This window comes from Biomphalaria glabrata, chromosome 3 (assembly GCF_947242115.1).
Source record: "Biomphalaria glabrata chromosome 3, xgBioGlab47.1, whole genome shotgun sequence".
Classification (NCBI taxonomy): domain Eukaryota; kingdom Metazoa; phylum Mollusca; class Gastropoda; family Planorbidae; genus Biomphalaria; species Biomphalaria glabrata.
Genome location: NC_074713.1, coordinates 28,072,924 through 28,087,681, shown reverse-complemented (window position 1 = coordinate 28,087,681; position 14,758 = coordinate 28,072,924). Strand labels below are relative to the sequence as shown.

Below are 14,758 nucleotides of genomic sequence, written 5' to 3'. Positions count from 1 at the left end.
ACATCGTGAGGGAAAAAATTCAAGATGGTAGGTGTCCCCACATTCTTCTGATAGTTTGGTCTGCTAGGTCAGATATAAGATATCTCGATGTTTCTCAGGTCCCAAAGTGACAAGTGTGATGACCTTAAAACTTACGCAAACTACTTTAATAAGAATTTCAATAAGAACATTATAAAATTGATGGAAACATTAAATGAAATAGCCACAAGAAAAACACTAAACACACACACACACATATAAAGTGGTGTAGAGTTTGTGTCCCGCTCAGAAATAGTGTCACTTCTGTCATTATATACACAGTGTAGGGAATTTATGTTTGTAACAAATATTTCAACATCTATAATATAAAGCATAAAGTAAGGAGTATGTATGTATGTATGTAAGTATGTCCCCAATAAAAAATACAAACCGTTTGACCAATCTTGATAAAACTTGGCATAAATATTCTTTATATCATGGCGGAGACAGTAGTGTATGTTTAATGTCTCAACCACAACCGGAAAGATGCAAAAATCAATAAAAAGTACCTAATTGTATCTCGATTAAATAACGAAACCTTTTAACAAATCGGGTCAACCCGTTTGCACATATATTTATAGTGGATATGTGTTTAGATAGTTTTTCTTGTGTTATAATTTTAGTGTACATTTAAATACATGAATTAGACAAACCTAATGCTGCATTGCAATGTGAATTACGTCACCTTCTAATTGTGTGATGAGACTTGTAATTATGTATTTTCTCTATTCCCAACAGTATTTATGTAGTGCGAGATGTCCATGTAGCGTCCTGAAGGCGCATACAACCAGATGCTCTCTTCTATGTCAGTACTGGAGGTCACTTCCAAAGGCCGCAGGATACACATTTGAGACCAAAAAAAAAAAAATCCGCTGCCGAGGACAGACGTAGACGTCGAAAAGAAAATCTAATTAGAACACCGACGGACAATAGTTATGCCTGCGCTGGATGTAGCAAAGTATGTAGGTCACAGCTGGGGCTGCGTAGCCGCGGGTAATGCTGCATTCCTCATGAATCATCGGACTCGAAGATAAGCCTTATTATGTACTAGTATATTTCCATATACATTAATGTGTTTCACTGTGCATGTATGCAATATGCAATGTAATATGTATATGTAAATTATGTATGTTATAAAATGTATTAATACAAAGTAAAATGTATCTTTATGTCAAAGTTCAATGAACAATACTATGTATACATATATATATATATATACTAAAAAAAACTGGTTTTATAATACACAGTGGCGTGACAGACTCTTTTTCTTTCCCATATTATAATAAGAGGTGTTAATAAATAATAAAGGTGATATCTTTTCTACTTAGAATGCCTCTTTCTAAATCTGGCATGTTTGCATTTGGGAACAACCCAGTAAAAACTCTGAGGCGTTAAGCAACCTTGGAATGCTATAAGAGGGAATAGAGGGGGGAGTGTGGCAAGGTCACACGAGGAGATCTGGGTGTTGCCGTTTCTTTCTCTGCAGAAATAGTTCAATATAAGAAGAATCTTAGTACGGGTATTATTGGAGTTATCATCAACTGATTAGACTTATCTCTCGTCTTAGTCAACCTATGGCCAAAGTAGAATGTCACTTCTGCTTCATCATCTATATTTAGATTGGAAGTTTTAGAATTGTACTAGATCTAGTATTTATTATATTGACAATAGCACACTGACATACAACTATTTAAACAAGAACCACACAAGCCATAAAACTAAAAAAACATAGAACTTTTCTTGTTTAATTACTTTTACAGGATCTCGACGACTAACCGAGACGCTGCTTCGTTTAAAAAAAAAAAAATTATAAAAGAAGGCGGGACAGGGCGTTTTTATTTCTTGAGTTTGAAAAATAAATGATATAACAAGGGCGTTCAATCATTACTCCTTCCTTTCTATCAATTGAATAAATAGCAGTTATCTCCCAGTGAGGTTTGAGCCTCCTCGGGTAGGAAAGATTGAATAGAAACTTGGAAGATAATATTGACTTAATCTTGTCTTCTTGACTTTCAGCAAGTGTCTACATAGACTTACACACTGCACACACACACTCAGACGTACACATACTCATCACAACTAAACACACATACATGCACACTCTAAACACACAGCACATCCTCGTGTTGCCCTAGAGAGATAGTTCTAAGGTAATTTTGGACGATATCCTAAGTCAGACACAGTATATATATATATATATATATACAGAATACAGGGCCAGTCTTACAGATTGCGGGGCCCTATGCGAAACGGATTGCGCGGGGCCATTCTGGGTTGTGATAAGGATAATAAGTGAAAATTTAGATTTTGTGTTAGAAAATAAATTCGTCTTTGCATTTTATTCATACTTTACTAAGTACAAAACCACTGTCAAATTAACTTTACGAGCCATCTTCAGTAGATGATAGTTTTCCAACAAAAAGCCGGTTAACATTTAGATGTACCTTTTAGATTTACTATTGACTAGCAAAATATCGCTTTTGTCTTTTTTTTTTAAAGATTTGTATGCTAGGGACTATAAAAGTAAATGAAGTATTTGAACTTCTTGTTTTGGTTAAAATTCGCCCTATTATTATAATTTCTATTACAATGAAAGTTGACAATGCCGTTTTATTTTATCGCGAGTAGGATTGGCGTTGTCCATATTTAATGACACCCCGAATGACTATTTTTCTGTTTTAAGGAGATTTGCATCAGTTTTCAGAAGAATTTAATGATTTCCAGAGATTTGCATCAGTTTTCAGAAGAATTTAATGATTTCCAGAGATTTGCATCAGTTTTCAGAAGAATTTAATGATTTCCAGAGATTTGCATCAGTTTTCAGAAGAATTTAATGATTTCCAGAGATTTGCATCAGTTTTCAGAAGAATTTAATGATTTCCAGAGATTTTCATGACTGTTTCGTGTTCGTATATTTTAGAATTTCATGAGAATTCCAGGAACACTTGAATAATAATTTAAAATGGTTTAATTTAATCATTTACACCTACAATTCGCGCGGGGCCTATGAAAGTGCGAGGCCCACTGCAGCCGCATATGTTGCAGTGGTCTAAGACAGGCCCTGGTTGTTGGATCCTTCGTTCCAAAATAAAAAATGCCGCCCCCCCCCCCCCATTTTTTGTCTACAAAAACAAATGTATTACGACTGAGCTGGACACTGGACCAAAAGCGCCGGTTAATTTAAATCCATTTTTTGTAGATCATTACTTTTTTTTTCCCCTTTCATAGTCGTACCATTGTCGTATCACCTCTTGTCCTCTTAGAAGTTTGATTTCCGATTTGAACATTGCATTTTTAGCGGGCCCCGTAAGGGGAAAGTACAATGGTACACAATGACTTGAAATAAAACACATTAAGGCAGTGTTTCTCAAACATTTTGTGTGGCGACCCCTACATGACAAATTTTCGTACGAGCCCCCATTAGAACCTGAAAAGGGGGGGGGGGGTGGTTAAGCGCTGCATAAAGTTCTTTCTGGAGCTAGAATTGAACATTCGGCGGCTTTCCGCTCAAGTCGGCAAGGGGTCTGACATCAGTGAGTTTTGTTTTAGAACGCACTATTCATCCTAGTAAAAAAAAAATCTAGTAATAAAGAGGGAGCCCTGGTCAATAGTATTATTCGAGGGACATTCTAGGTATATATAGCGCACGGACATCTGTAATGGTCGTGGCCTGTTTTAAGATCATCTTTGTACTACGTAAGACGTCTTTGTCGCGGACCTTTTTCACACAAAAACAGTCACTATAGTGAAGTGCAATAGTCGGAAGAAATTCGACCAATCTCAGATAAGAAAATCTAGAAAAATCACACTAGCGGAGACGTTTTGAAACGTTATTTTCTTTAAAGTTTTAAACTATATTGTTGAATACGTCTCTCGCGAAAACTGTCAACATTTAACAAAGTCTTATTAGAAGATGAAATGACGTGAGAATATTTGTTATTTTTTTTAATTTGTAAACATTGGTCATATTTAGCGACAATGAAAATATAAAAAAATGTTCGCCTCTCCCACCCCTTAATTGTTGGTCGGTTGTTGGCTTGTTGCTCCAAACAGCTAGTAGCCTACAACTAGATGTAGATCTACATCTATGATGACCAAAGAATATTCTACGTTTAACTAGCAGCCATGAAACATAAAAGCGGAAATGTTTTTAACATTGAGTTTTTAATTACTAGATCTACTTACAGGGTGGGGTATTAACTAAACAACAATATTTATATGAAGTAAGTAGATACTAAGAAGAAAAAAAAATGTTTTGACTGATCTGCTTCTGTAAGTATCATTCAAAACTAATGTACAGACAACCCGCGAAAATTCAAGGTCAAAGATATGGAGGCGCCTATGGAAAAACCCTTTTGGGAATCGCTCGCGAGCCGCTCTAGTTTTTCTTATTAAAAGTTTCCGAAATTGTGCCCCCCCCCCCCCCACAACTCCTATAATATTGATTTAGTGGTCTTTAATCAACTCAAGTAATGATTCAGAAACACTTTGCAAGAAAAATCAACAAACAAGATAATAATTTATTCTATCGTGGGACTTATTCTAGCGCAGAACCTGGTGCGATTGCCCCACTCGCTACCCTCCTTCAGGCCGCCTCTTTGGTATCAAACTTCCAAAAGTAGAAGACACGTTTATTTAGGAAAAGTCGATATTGATAGAATATCAGAGATTAAATAAAAAAAAAGGACTCAGTTATTTAATTTAGACATTAAGCAAAATTCATTTTAGGCATGTCAACTTTGAACGAGATTGACTAGAACACGTTTCTTCCAATTAGGCTCCATATCTAGATTAACTGGAGATTTCAACTATCTATTTTAATAAGAGTAGTCTTCTCTTTGTTTCATTTTCCTTTTTGAAGATCCGGTTGACATTTTTTAAGTAAAAATCTAAAAATAGAAAAAGAAGAGAAAGCGAAACCGAAAGTAGAAACAAAAGGAAATGACAAGAGGAAGAGTGGGAGTGATTTGTAAATAAATTGATAAACTAAACAAGGTCAAGGACATCATATTGAATGATCACTGTTACCTACTAAATGATAACTAATCGATATATAATCGATTTATCACAATAAATATTGTGAATTTGTGTAAGAGTCTTTATTCAGTTGTCGAATGTGTTAGACTTCAATTTTGAGTTGACACCTGTATCCGGGTCATACATCAACAATTATAATTACTCATAACAATTTCCGTTTTTTTTTTCTCCAATCATTTCAAAAGTCAATGTCATTCGGTCACAAGCATTGAAACTTTCTAAAGCTTGACTCCACATTAATAACACAACTTTCCTCTTGGTCAAATATGTGAAATTTTCTTGTTTCAATTAGTTGTTTTTTAAAGCACATTTTGTTTTTTAATTCAGTATTGAAGAGATGACACTGCCAACAACACATTAGACACTAACGTCAGTTCCCGGTTTACACCACAATTTACGTTAACATTGTTCATGAACTGTCCAAACTTGACCATCACTGGGTTGTCCATTGTCCTGTGTTGTAGACGAACGCAGATATTGGGACTCTATCGGAAGGATCTGTCCTTTATTTCCTACGGCAGCCCAGAGGTTGCAAGAAATAGAAATACTTTTGTTGGTGCGTTCGACTTCCTAAAACTGTTTGTATGTACCACAAAGTTGTCACATATGTTATAGATGAACTAATCAATCAAATCAAACGAATGTTATTGCCAAACTATTCGTATAATTTTTTTATTATCTTAAACATGTATGTGCTATCTTGCATACAACTATGTAAGTTAAAAATGTACTATGTATTATAGTTGAGATGTCAGCACTGTCTTACTAAGATGTGGTGGATGAGAAGGGAAAATAAGATATCGAGAAGTCTTGTTTATTTTTAATGTCACGCGGGCGCGTCATATTATCAACATAATGGCACTTATAACTGCATGGATACTAAGGATTATTTTTTTTTTGGGGGGACGCAATGATTCCTGACTCATTGGGCGTCACATTGATAACGGTTTCTTTAATACATAGAAAATAACAGTGCCATCTCCTTCAAAGCTGCTGACTTTATCGAGAGAGCCGAACCAGAACACTGGTCCCAAATACACATATATACGAACAACTAGATGGAAAACTGCCTGATCTAGTAACCACTGCGTAGTTCATCTTAAATATAAGACCAGACGTTAGAAGACTGAGAACCTTCCAACTCGATAGTGAGAACGCAGAAGAAAAGTTGCACCAGTGCAGAACTCACCTCTTTAGTTCGTGTCAGCCTCTTTAGTTCGTGTCAGCCTCTTTAGTCTGTGTCAGCCTTTTTAGTCTGTGTCAGCATCTTTAGTCTTTGTCAGCCTCTTTAGTTCGTGTCAGCCTCTTTAGTCTGTGTCAGCCTCTTTAGTCTGTGTCAGCTTTTTTAGTCTTTGTCTGCCTCTTTAGTTCGTGTCAGCCTCTTTAGTCTGTATCAGACACAAAAGAAGGAACTCAACACCAAATTGTCACCAATAAATCTTAATGCCTTGGTGGCCGAGTGCCTTGTCTTCAGAATCGAAGGGTCAATACATTTTAGACTTCGGGATTTACTTTAAAAAGATCTTTCGTTCACCCAACTCTAAACGGGCCGTTGTGCTGGACACATGATACCCTCGTGAAACATAGAAACATGTTGTCTAATTGTATACAATCAATATATGAATGTATTGAACATCTGTGACTTAGTGTATCAATGTTTTTGGTCATCGGGGAATCAATGAATCATAATTGGTGAGATAATTAATTAACGCGAGAGGCTTTAAAGAAGATTTTTTTTTCCAAAAATTAAAACTTTGGGAAGGGGGAGATTGATCGGTCTTACGTTCTTGGGGACAGGGGTTACTGCTTGTAGTAACCTTTTAAAACACTACAGGAAAACAGGTCTTGATTCTAGGGTTTATTGTACAAGAATGACAAAACAGCTTACAATAACACGTACACACAAACACACAAGCTGACCTGGACACCAAGACATTTTGACACACCAGTACAGCACAACTAGATGACCTATCTCTAGAGCATCAGGGTGTGTAATGTGTTGAAGACATGAGGAAAAGAAAGGCGTCTTTCGTGTCCCGTTCAATGTTCATTGAATCAAGGCTTCAAATAATCTCTAATTTGGTTGATAGAGAGGAGGTAAAAAAAAGGCAAAGAAGGCTCCTTGAGTTTGTTGAAAGTGTTGAGACAAGTGCAACTCTTTTTATCCTTGACCTTCGCTCGATCTGCCGGAAACGAATGATTCACTCTCATTCCTTCTTTCCCTCCGGAGCCTAACCTTGACCTAATTACATAGAAGTACACTTACTTATGCGTCTACAGTGTTCCAGCATCAGTTAACTAAGCAGACGCGTTAGTTGACTAACTGCATTTACTCACCAGGTGGACACAAAGTCACGGTGACACTCTATGGAATGAGATGACTGCTAATCAAATTCAAAATTTAGAAAACCCGAACTTCTAAAGCATTGGAAGAAGAAGAATTACTTGCGCTTGACGGACGACATAGATTGTCTGCCAGGAACATAAGAAGATTTAGTAACTTGCTGATGCACTAGATAATAATTCCGCAGCATTCGGTCTGCAAATCTATGCCGAAAAACACAAATTATTGGAGGCTAAAGGCTGACAACCGTCTGTAATTTTAAATACCTCGGAGCTACCATTTCAGATGAAGAAAAGAATCCTGAAATACTGCAGACCACAAACAGATGACAGTTGATGACAGTTGATGACACATGAATAGACACTTCCACGGTCGCAAAACTCAAAACAATCTGACAGACAAAGGCATAGCCCACGACGCTAAAATCAGATTGACGCGCTCCTTGGTCATGGGCACATTCTTGTATGCATGTGAATCTTGACGATAACTGCAGAACTAGAGAGGAAGATCTTAGCAAAGAATATTGAGGATAACTGCAGAACTAGAGAGGAAGATCTTAGCAAAGAATATTGAGGTGCTGTCCGGGTTTTCAGAATGTCATGAACAAGAAAAGGCCTAAGACTGAAAATATCCATTTTCCTAGATTCGGCTTCAAAAAGAGTTACGTACCTAACAATCTCTTTCTCTTTCTCTCTCTCTCTCTCTCTCTCTCTTTATATATATATTTATTATTATTATTATTTTGCAATTTTTAGATAAATAATCTTGAAAGATCTAGTCATCAATTTATTTAAATGTACATGTGATGATTTAAATCAGCAGACGTGAATTATTGCAACCTAATCAAAACTAACAGGAAATGGCTTTATTTCATATATTTTCGTGAATCATGGAACTTTACTTCCATGATATATAGTTCTGTGATTAATAGACCATTCTATTTTTAAAATCCGCAAAATGGTATTGCATTATTTCTAAGCTTTGAAAACTAAAGATCATTACTTTTCTATGACAATCTATATATATATAGGTCTGTGATCTGATCATTATCGGATAAAAATTTGTTTCCGTTTTCCAGTCTAGGTCTACTATATTTGGTCTATGTTTTGTCTATATTTAGTCTATGTTCTGTAATCATATAGTTGAACAGAAAAGAGTCGATCAAAATCAAGAATCTTTAATGACGTGTACATTTAGACGAAAGCAATAACAATAATTAAAAAAAACATAAAAAAAAAATAAATCAAACAAACCATGAATAATAAATTCAACAGAACCTCAGAAAATAGAAACAAAACTATCAACACAGAAGCTTAAACGCGTTACAATAAATCAAATCACACAATAATTAAGCAAACAAGTAAATGACTTTCATTCTTGTACTTAACAAATAGGTCATCGAATTTAATATCTCTATAGGCAAATATAGGCAGAGATGTAGTTAGCATCGCTGGCTCCTAGGGCGCCCCCCCCCCCACACACGCACCTATCTAAACTATCTACAATTACTCCGCTTATACAAAAATACGATACTACTATTTTTCGTATTACAGTAAAAAAAAACAGAACACCAACGCTCTGTTGTGTTTGTGATTCACATTTAGTTGTGTGTTTTTTTTTTTAACTGATGTTTTTTTAAAAATTCAATCATGAATGTATTGCAACTAATATTAACCTGCATAAAGTATATGATTATACAAAATCTTTCACTTTAATGGATGTAAAATATGGAGACTTCAACATGGTAGGCCTAAAGTGTTAAAAAGACAATTATCGCTAATTAAACTTGTAGTTAAGTTTGAACGATTACCGTTAAATTTATTTTTTACAAAACTTATATCAACTCACTCTGTCTATCTGTCTGGTAAAAAGATTGTACACGTTATTTCTCCCACATCTCGGATCATGCTGATATTGGGCACAATTTTTGTTACCTAACAACACAATAATCAATAACAAGGTTACAAAGACAGTTTGTGTGTAAACACAAACTCAAAATCCGCACCCGAAGTGGTCCACCCAGGCAAGTAAAAAGAAATAACATCAGAATGAAATTCTATCAAAGACAAATGACAAAGAAGAATGGAGAAAGAAGGTTGACAGATCTTGTGTGGTGCCCCAGTGGTCCAGCAGACCAAAGAATAGGTGAAAGTGAATGTGAACTTAAATGCGATCCTGGTCTAACTGATGTCTTATAATGAATATCTGATTGGTCTAATTGTTTTGTAAAGGGTCAATCTCTTATTCAAATCCTCAAAAAAAGAGAAATTCCTTTAGATGAGTGTTCTATGTCTAGTGTTTAGCATTGCAGTTCACGCGATAATATGAAAACCTACTTATTAATTGTTGTTTTATATTTATGTCTAGCTTATATGCATACTAAATATATTTTTTTCTCTTAAAAAAAAGTAAACATAATTTTTGGGTAAGTGTAGTAGTTTGTAGGACAGAACTTACATAACGTAGCAATAAAATTTATTTTTTTTAAATAATATTTTTTTAACAAAAAGTCTAAAACCATTTGCATAAATGTGTTAAAAATATGGTAGACTTACGGTACCCCTACCAAAGAGCCTCCCGTGTCTGTTAATATTTATAATGAATAGTTGTATTTAAAAAATTAGATTTTTGGCTTTTAGAAAAGAAAAAAGTAGCCGTTGCAACAGAACTTTGAATGATCTAAAATATTGTGATGTCAGATTTTCACTATCTTTTCTAGTTTACGAGATCTAAACGGGACGGACGGACGGACAGATATTTCACACAAAACTAATAGCGTCTTTTTCCCTTTCGGGGGCCGCTGAAAAAAACAACAAATAACCAATTAGTTGATTTGCTATTATTAAATAATTTGTAGAGGGAAATAAATGTTTCTTGACTGATGTGGTGGCATAAACTGAATTAGCCCCATTATACTTTGTAGGTCGGCGCATTTAAGTTTCAAGCTAACAATAAATAACTATAAAACCTTCTATTTTCATAAGCAATTCGCTAGCACAGTGGTTATTGTGTTGACTTGAAGAGGCTTTACTTGAGCTTTCAAGTCTGAATTCAGGTCTTTCAACTTTTTTATAAATACATTTAAAAAAACAACAACTATTAGCGTAACATCTGCACAGATACCGCCTTCTTTCTTCCTCTCCCTCTTTCCCAGCTGGTCCAGTCAGTGAGAGGATCAGAGCGCAGTGACAAAGCTAAAAGCATGAAATAGCGCTAAACTAAAACAATTGGTTACAATATTTCTAATCGCACAGATTTATTATTGTTAGTTTAGATCTATTACAAATTTAATTTCATGACTGATACAAACTAATTGATACAGCTTAGTATTTTTATTAATTTTCTTGTTAGCATTTTTAGTTGGCTAATACTCAAATATGGATTATAACTACAACAGCACCCTAGGAACTTTGCATGGGGGGTGGGGGGGGGGGTGAGACCACAGTTTGAGAAACGTACTCTTAAAAATTTAAACCAAAAAAAAAAGGAAAAAAGATACTTTTAAATTAAAAAAAAAATATTGATAGTAGATCTAGATGTAACAAAAAAAAAAGTCTTCTAATTGTCTACCTAATTATTTTGTTGATTTGTTCACTGATTTAAAATTCATAATCAGATCTGTTATTAATAAAATAAATATACATTGAAAACGGTGGTAAAGTATATGTACCTATTGACAAATTATTATAATATAGCGCATAGTATCGACTACCCAACATGGTGAATACATCAGATTTAACGCGAGTAGAAGTCTCTTGTAGATTTACAATTAACATAATGGTATATTATAAGACAGATCAAGTAATAAAACCAAATACGTAATAAGACCTATGCGAAAAATACTTGTTAGTGAAAAAATTTTTTTTTCAAAAATTGAAAATGTCCAGAGAATCGTCTTTGTCTATAAACCTTGTTGACGCCCCACTGCGTGTGGATCCCTCTGAGAGTGGCGCCCTGGGCATGATGCCCCCCCCCTTCCACACTACGCCTCTGGGCGTAAGGGACATCTGATAATGATGTATGTTATTTCTAAAAACAAAATATCTAAGTCTTTCAACAAGAGTTCCACAGAGGCGAGACAGCGAATTTGTCATCTTACGACTAATTGTCGTATCAAGATATAATTGTCCTGTTCCTACAAGAACAAAACACTACATCATAGAAAGATCACATCAAGAGCAAAACACTACATAATAGAAAGATCACATCAAGAACAAAACACTAAATCATAGAAAGATCACATCAAGAACAAAACAGTACATAATAGAAAGATCACATCAAGAACAAAACACTAAATCATAGAAAGATCACATCAAGAACAAAACACTAAATCATAGAAAGATCACATCAAGAACAAAACAGTACATAATAGAAAGATCACATCAAGAATAAAACACTAAATCATAGAAAGATCACATCAAGAACAAAACACTAAATCATAGAAAGATCACATCAAGAACAAAACAGTACATAATAGAAAGATCACATCAAGAACAAAACACTAAATCATAGAAAGATCACATCAAGAACAAAACACTAAATCATAGAAAGATCACATCAAGAACAAAACACTAAATCATAGAAAGATCACATCAAGAACAAAACAGTACATAATAGAAAGATCACATCAAGAACAAAACACTAAATCATAGAAAGATCACATCAAGAACAAAACAGTACCTCATAGAAATATCACATCAAGAACAAAACACTAAATCATAGAAAGATCACATCAAGAACAAAACACTACATCATAGAAAGATCACATCAAGAACAAAACACTAAATCATAGAAAGATCACATCAAGAACAAAACAGTACATAATAGAAAGATCACATCAAGAACAAAACACTAAATCATAGAAAGATCACATCAAGAACAAAACACTAAATCATAGAAAGATCACATCAAGAACAAAACAGTACATAATAGAAAGGTCACATCAAGAACAAAACACTAAATCATAGAAAGATCACATCAAGAACAAAACAGTACATAATAGAAAGATCACATCAAGAACAAAACACTAAATCATAGAAAGATCACATCAAGAACAAAACAGTACATAATAGAAAGATCACATCAAGAACAAAACAGTACATAATAGAAAGATCACATCAAGAACAAAACAGTACATAATAGAAAGATCACATCAAGAACAAAACACTAAATCATAGAAAGATCACATCAAGAACAAAACAGTACATAATAGAAAGATCACATCAAGAACAAAACACTAAATCATAGAAAGATCACATCAAGAACAAAACACTAAATCATAGAAAGATCACATCAAGAACAAAACAGTACATAATAGAAAGATCACATCAAGAACAAAACACTAAATCATAGAAAGATCACATCAAGAACAAAACACTAAATCATAGAAAGATCACATCAAGAACAAAACAGTACATAATAGAAAGATCACATCAAGAACAAAACACTAAATCATAGAAAGATCACATCAAGAACAAAACACTAAATCATAGAAAGATCACATCAAGAACAAAACACTAAATCATAGAAAGATCAACTTACCGTTAGGTCCTTACTATTTCTCCACGTGGTTACTAATAGGTTCTGGCTGTTAGGTCCTGACCTCTTGTTTCCTATCTAGTAATTCTTCTCCTGGTGCTTGACTCAGCTTGACCAGGGGAACAGCACAACAGAAAGATGCTGCCCCGTGAAACTCAAACGCCCGGTAATAATGTGATCGGTTAGAAAATGGTGGTGGTAGGGGCGGAGTGGCAGTGGGGGGGGGTGTCTCAAAACGCCCTTGAATGCTGTAATTGAAAACAGTACTTAGGTAATCCCTTTTTTTTTCCGACAGCGTTTAAAAAGTTAAACTATAGAAATATTCAAACAGTACACAGAGGTATTCTTCAGTTGTGTAACCGGTGCATTCAATAATACACACACATATATCATTCAAACTCTGACTAAGAGAGACCTAGACTAGACCCTGTTATTATGTAGTAGAAGCCGTCAAAGTGGAAAAGCGAGTTTGGTTTTTTTTCCCTTTGACTCCCCACCCCTCCACATCGTAAGCCTTTAATATCCACCTCCCACCCCACCCCCGCGTCCTCTCCTCGCACAGACACGGCATTGAAGGCTGGCGAACTTTGTCGTCTGTATGGGCTGTGACGTCACCGCCAGGTAGTGATACAATATATTTACAATATGTCCTGGTTTAACGTGCCGATGATTTATTTTTAGAATGTTAGAACCTAGATCAGGTGGTGGAGGGGAGAGTGTGTCAGACAAGACGAAAGGGAAAGAGGTTCAAGACAGCGGCGCCTATGGTTTGGAGTCGGGGGCTAACCTCATAAAAGTGAAAATATCAAACAATTTTTGCCCAATTATTTTTTTTACCAAACAACACAATTAGTTTATCTTCATGCATAAGTAGATCCTAACCTCAATCTTAATCCAATTTTTAAAAAAGCTTATATCAACTTACTCTGTCTGTCTGTTTCTCTGTCTGTCTGGTAAAAAGTTTGTACATGTTATTTCTCCCACATCCATTCTCGGATCAAGTTGAAACTTTGCACAATTATTCATTGGCATAAACAAAACATGGATTAATTTTAAAAACAACAACAATTAATCAACAAATTACCGGTCATTAATTATCCTGTTAGATACAAACAAGGGAAATGATTCCTTGAATATTCACAGATATGGCTGAATGTGTAGAGCCAGGTTATCAGATCCTTTTATATATATATATATATATATATATATATATATATATATATATATATTATATAAGATAAGAAGATAAGATATATAAATGCATTTAAAAAGCGATCACCCAGATAACCCCTTACTCTCCCCCCCCCCAAACCCTTTCCAATTGGTACAGACAATTGATAGGATCATAGCGTATTGAGAAAACTAAAAACATCCATTGGCCCGTTTCAAAACGTCCTGGTTGGAAACAAGACCCTTCCAGGAGTAGTGGGATTCATAACAAATGAATATTCCCATTTGATTAGAGTAACACCTTTAGTAATATCATTAAATTTAGAGACCCTTCAGGATAAAATACTTAAAAGTAGTAATTATACATAAAACACTGTACCATATAAAAACAAAAAAAACAACTAATAAAATACTCAGAAAGACACAAAGATAAGATACACAGTGTAACCCAAATGATAGGACAACATTATATAAATACTCCTTCTTCCTTAGTGCTATTACAGCAAGGAATGGATTGCCTGAATCAGTCAGGAAACCCTGTGACTTGGCTGAGTTTAATATGCATGAGGTAGTCATCTTCTTTTTTTGAAGTAACGTTTGCAATTTATAAGATCACACTGTTCTACTAGACTTTCAATGTCTTTACGACCG

The 14,758-nt window shown here is 34.8% G+C and overlaps 1 protein-coding gene across 2 annotated transcripts in view; it reads right to left on the bottom strand.

The window, feature by feature from the left end:
* LOC106052997 (uncharacterized) overlaps positions 1–13,388 on the bottom strand; it is a 36,447-nt gene extending 23,059 nt beyond the window's left edge. Inside the window, exons 1-2 of one of the 2 annotated variants that reach the window (XM_056024358.1) lie at positions 12,941–13,388; positions 6,245–6,443 (exon numbers count right to left, since the gene is read on the bottom strand). The gene's annotated coding sequence lies outside the window, so the exon portion shown is untranslated. The remainder of the gene's footprint in view (positions 1–6,244; positions 6,444–12,940) is intronic. The other variant, XM_056024357.1, reaches the window with a different exon arrangement.
* Between the last annotated feature and the right edge of the window lie 1,370 nt (positions 13,389–14,758).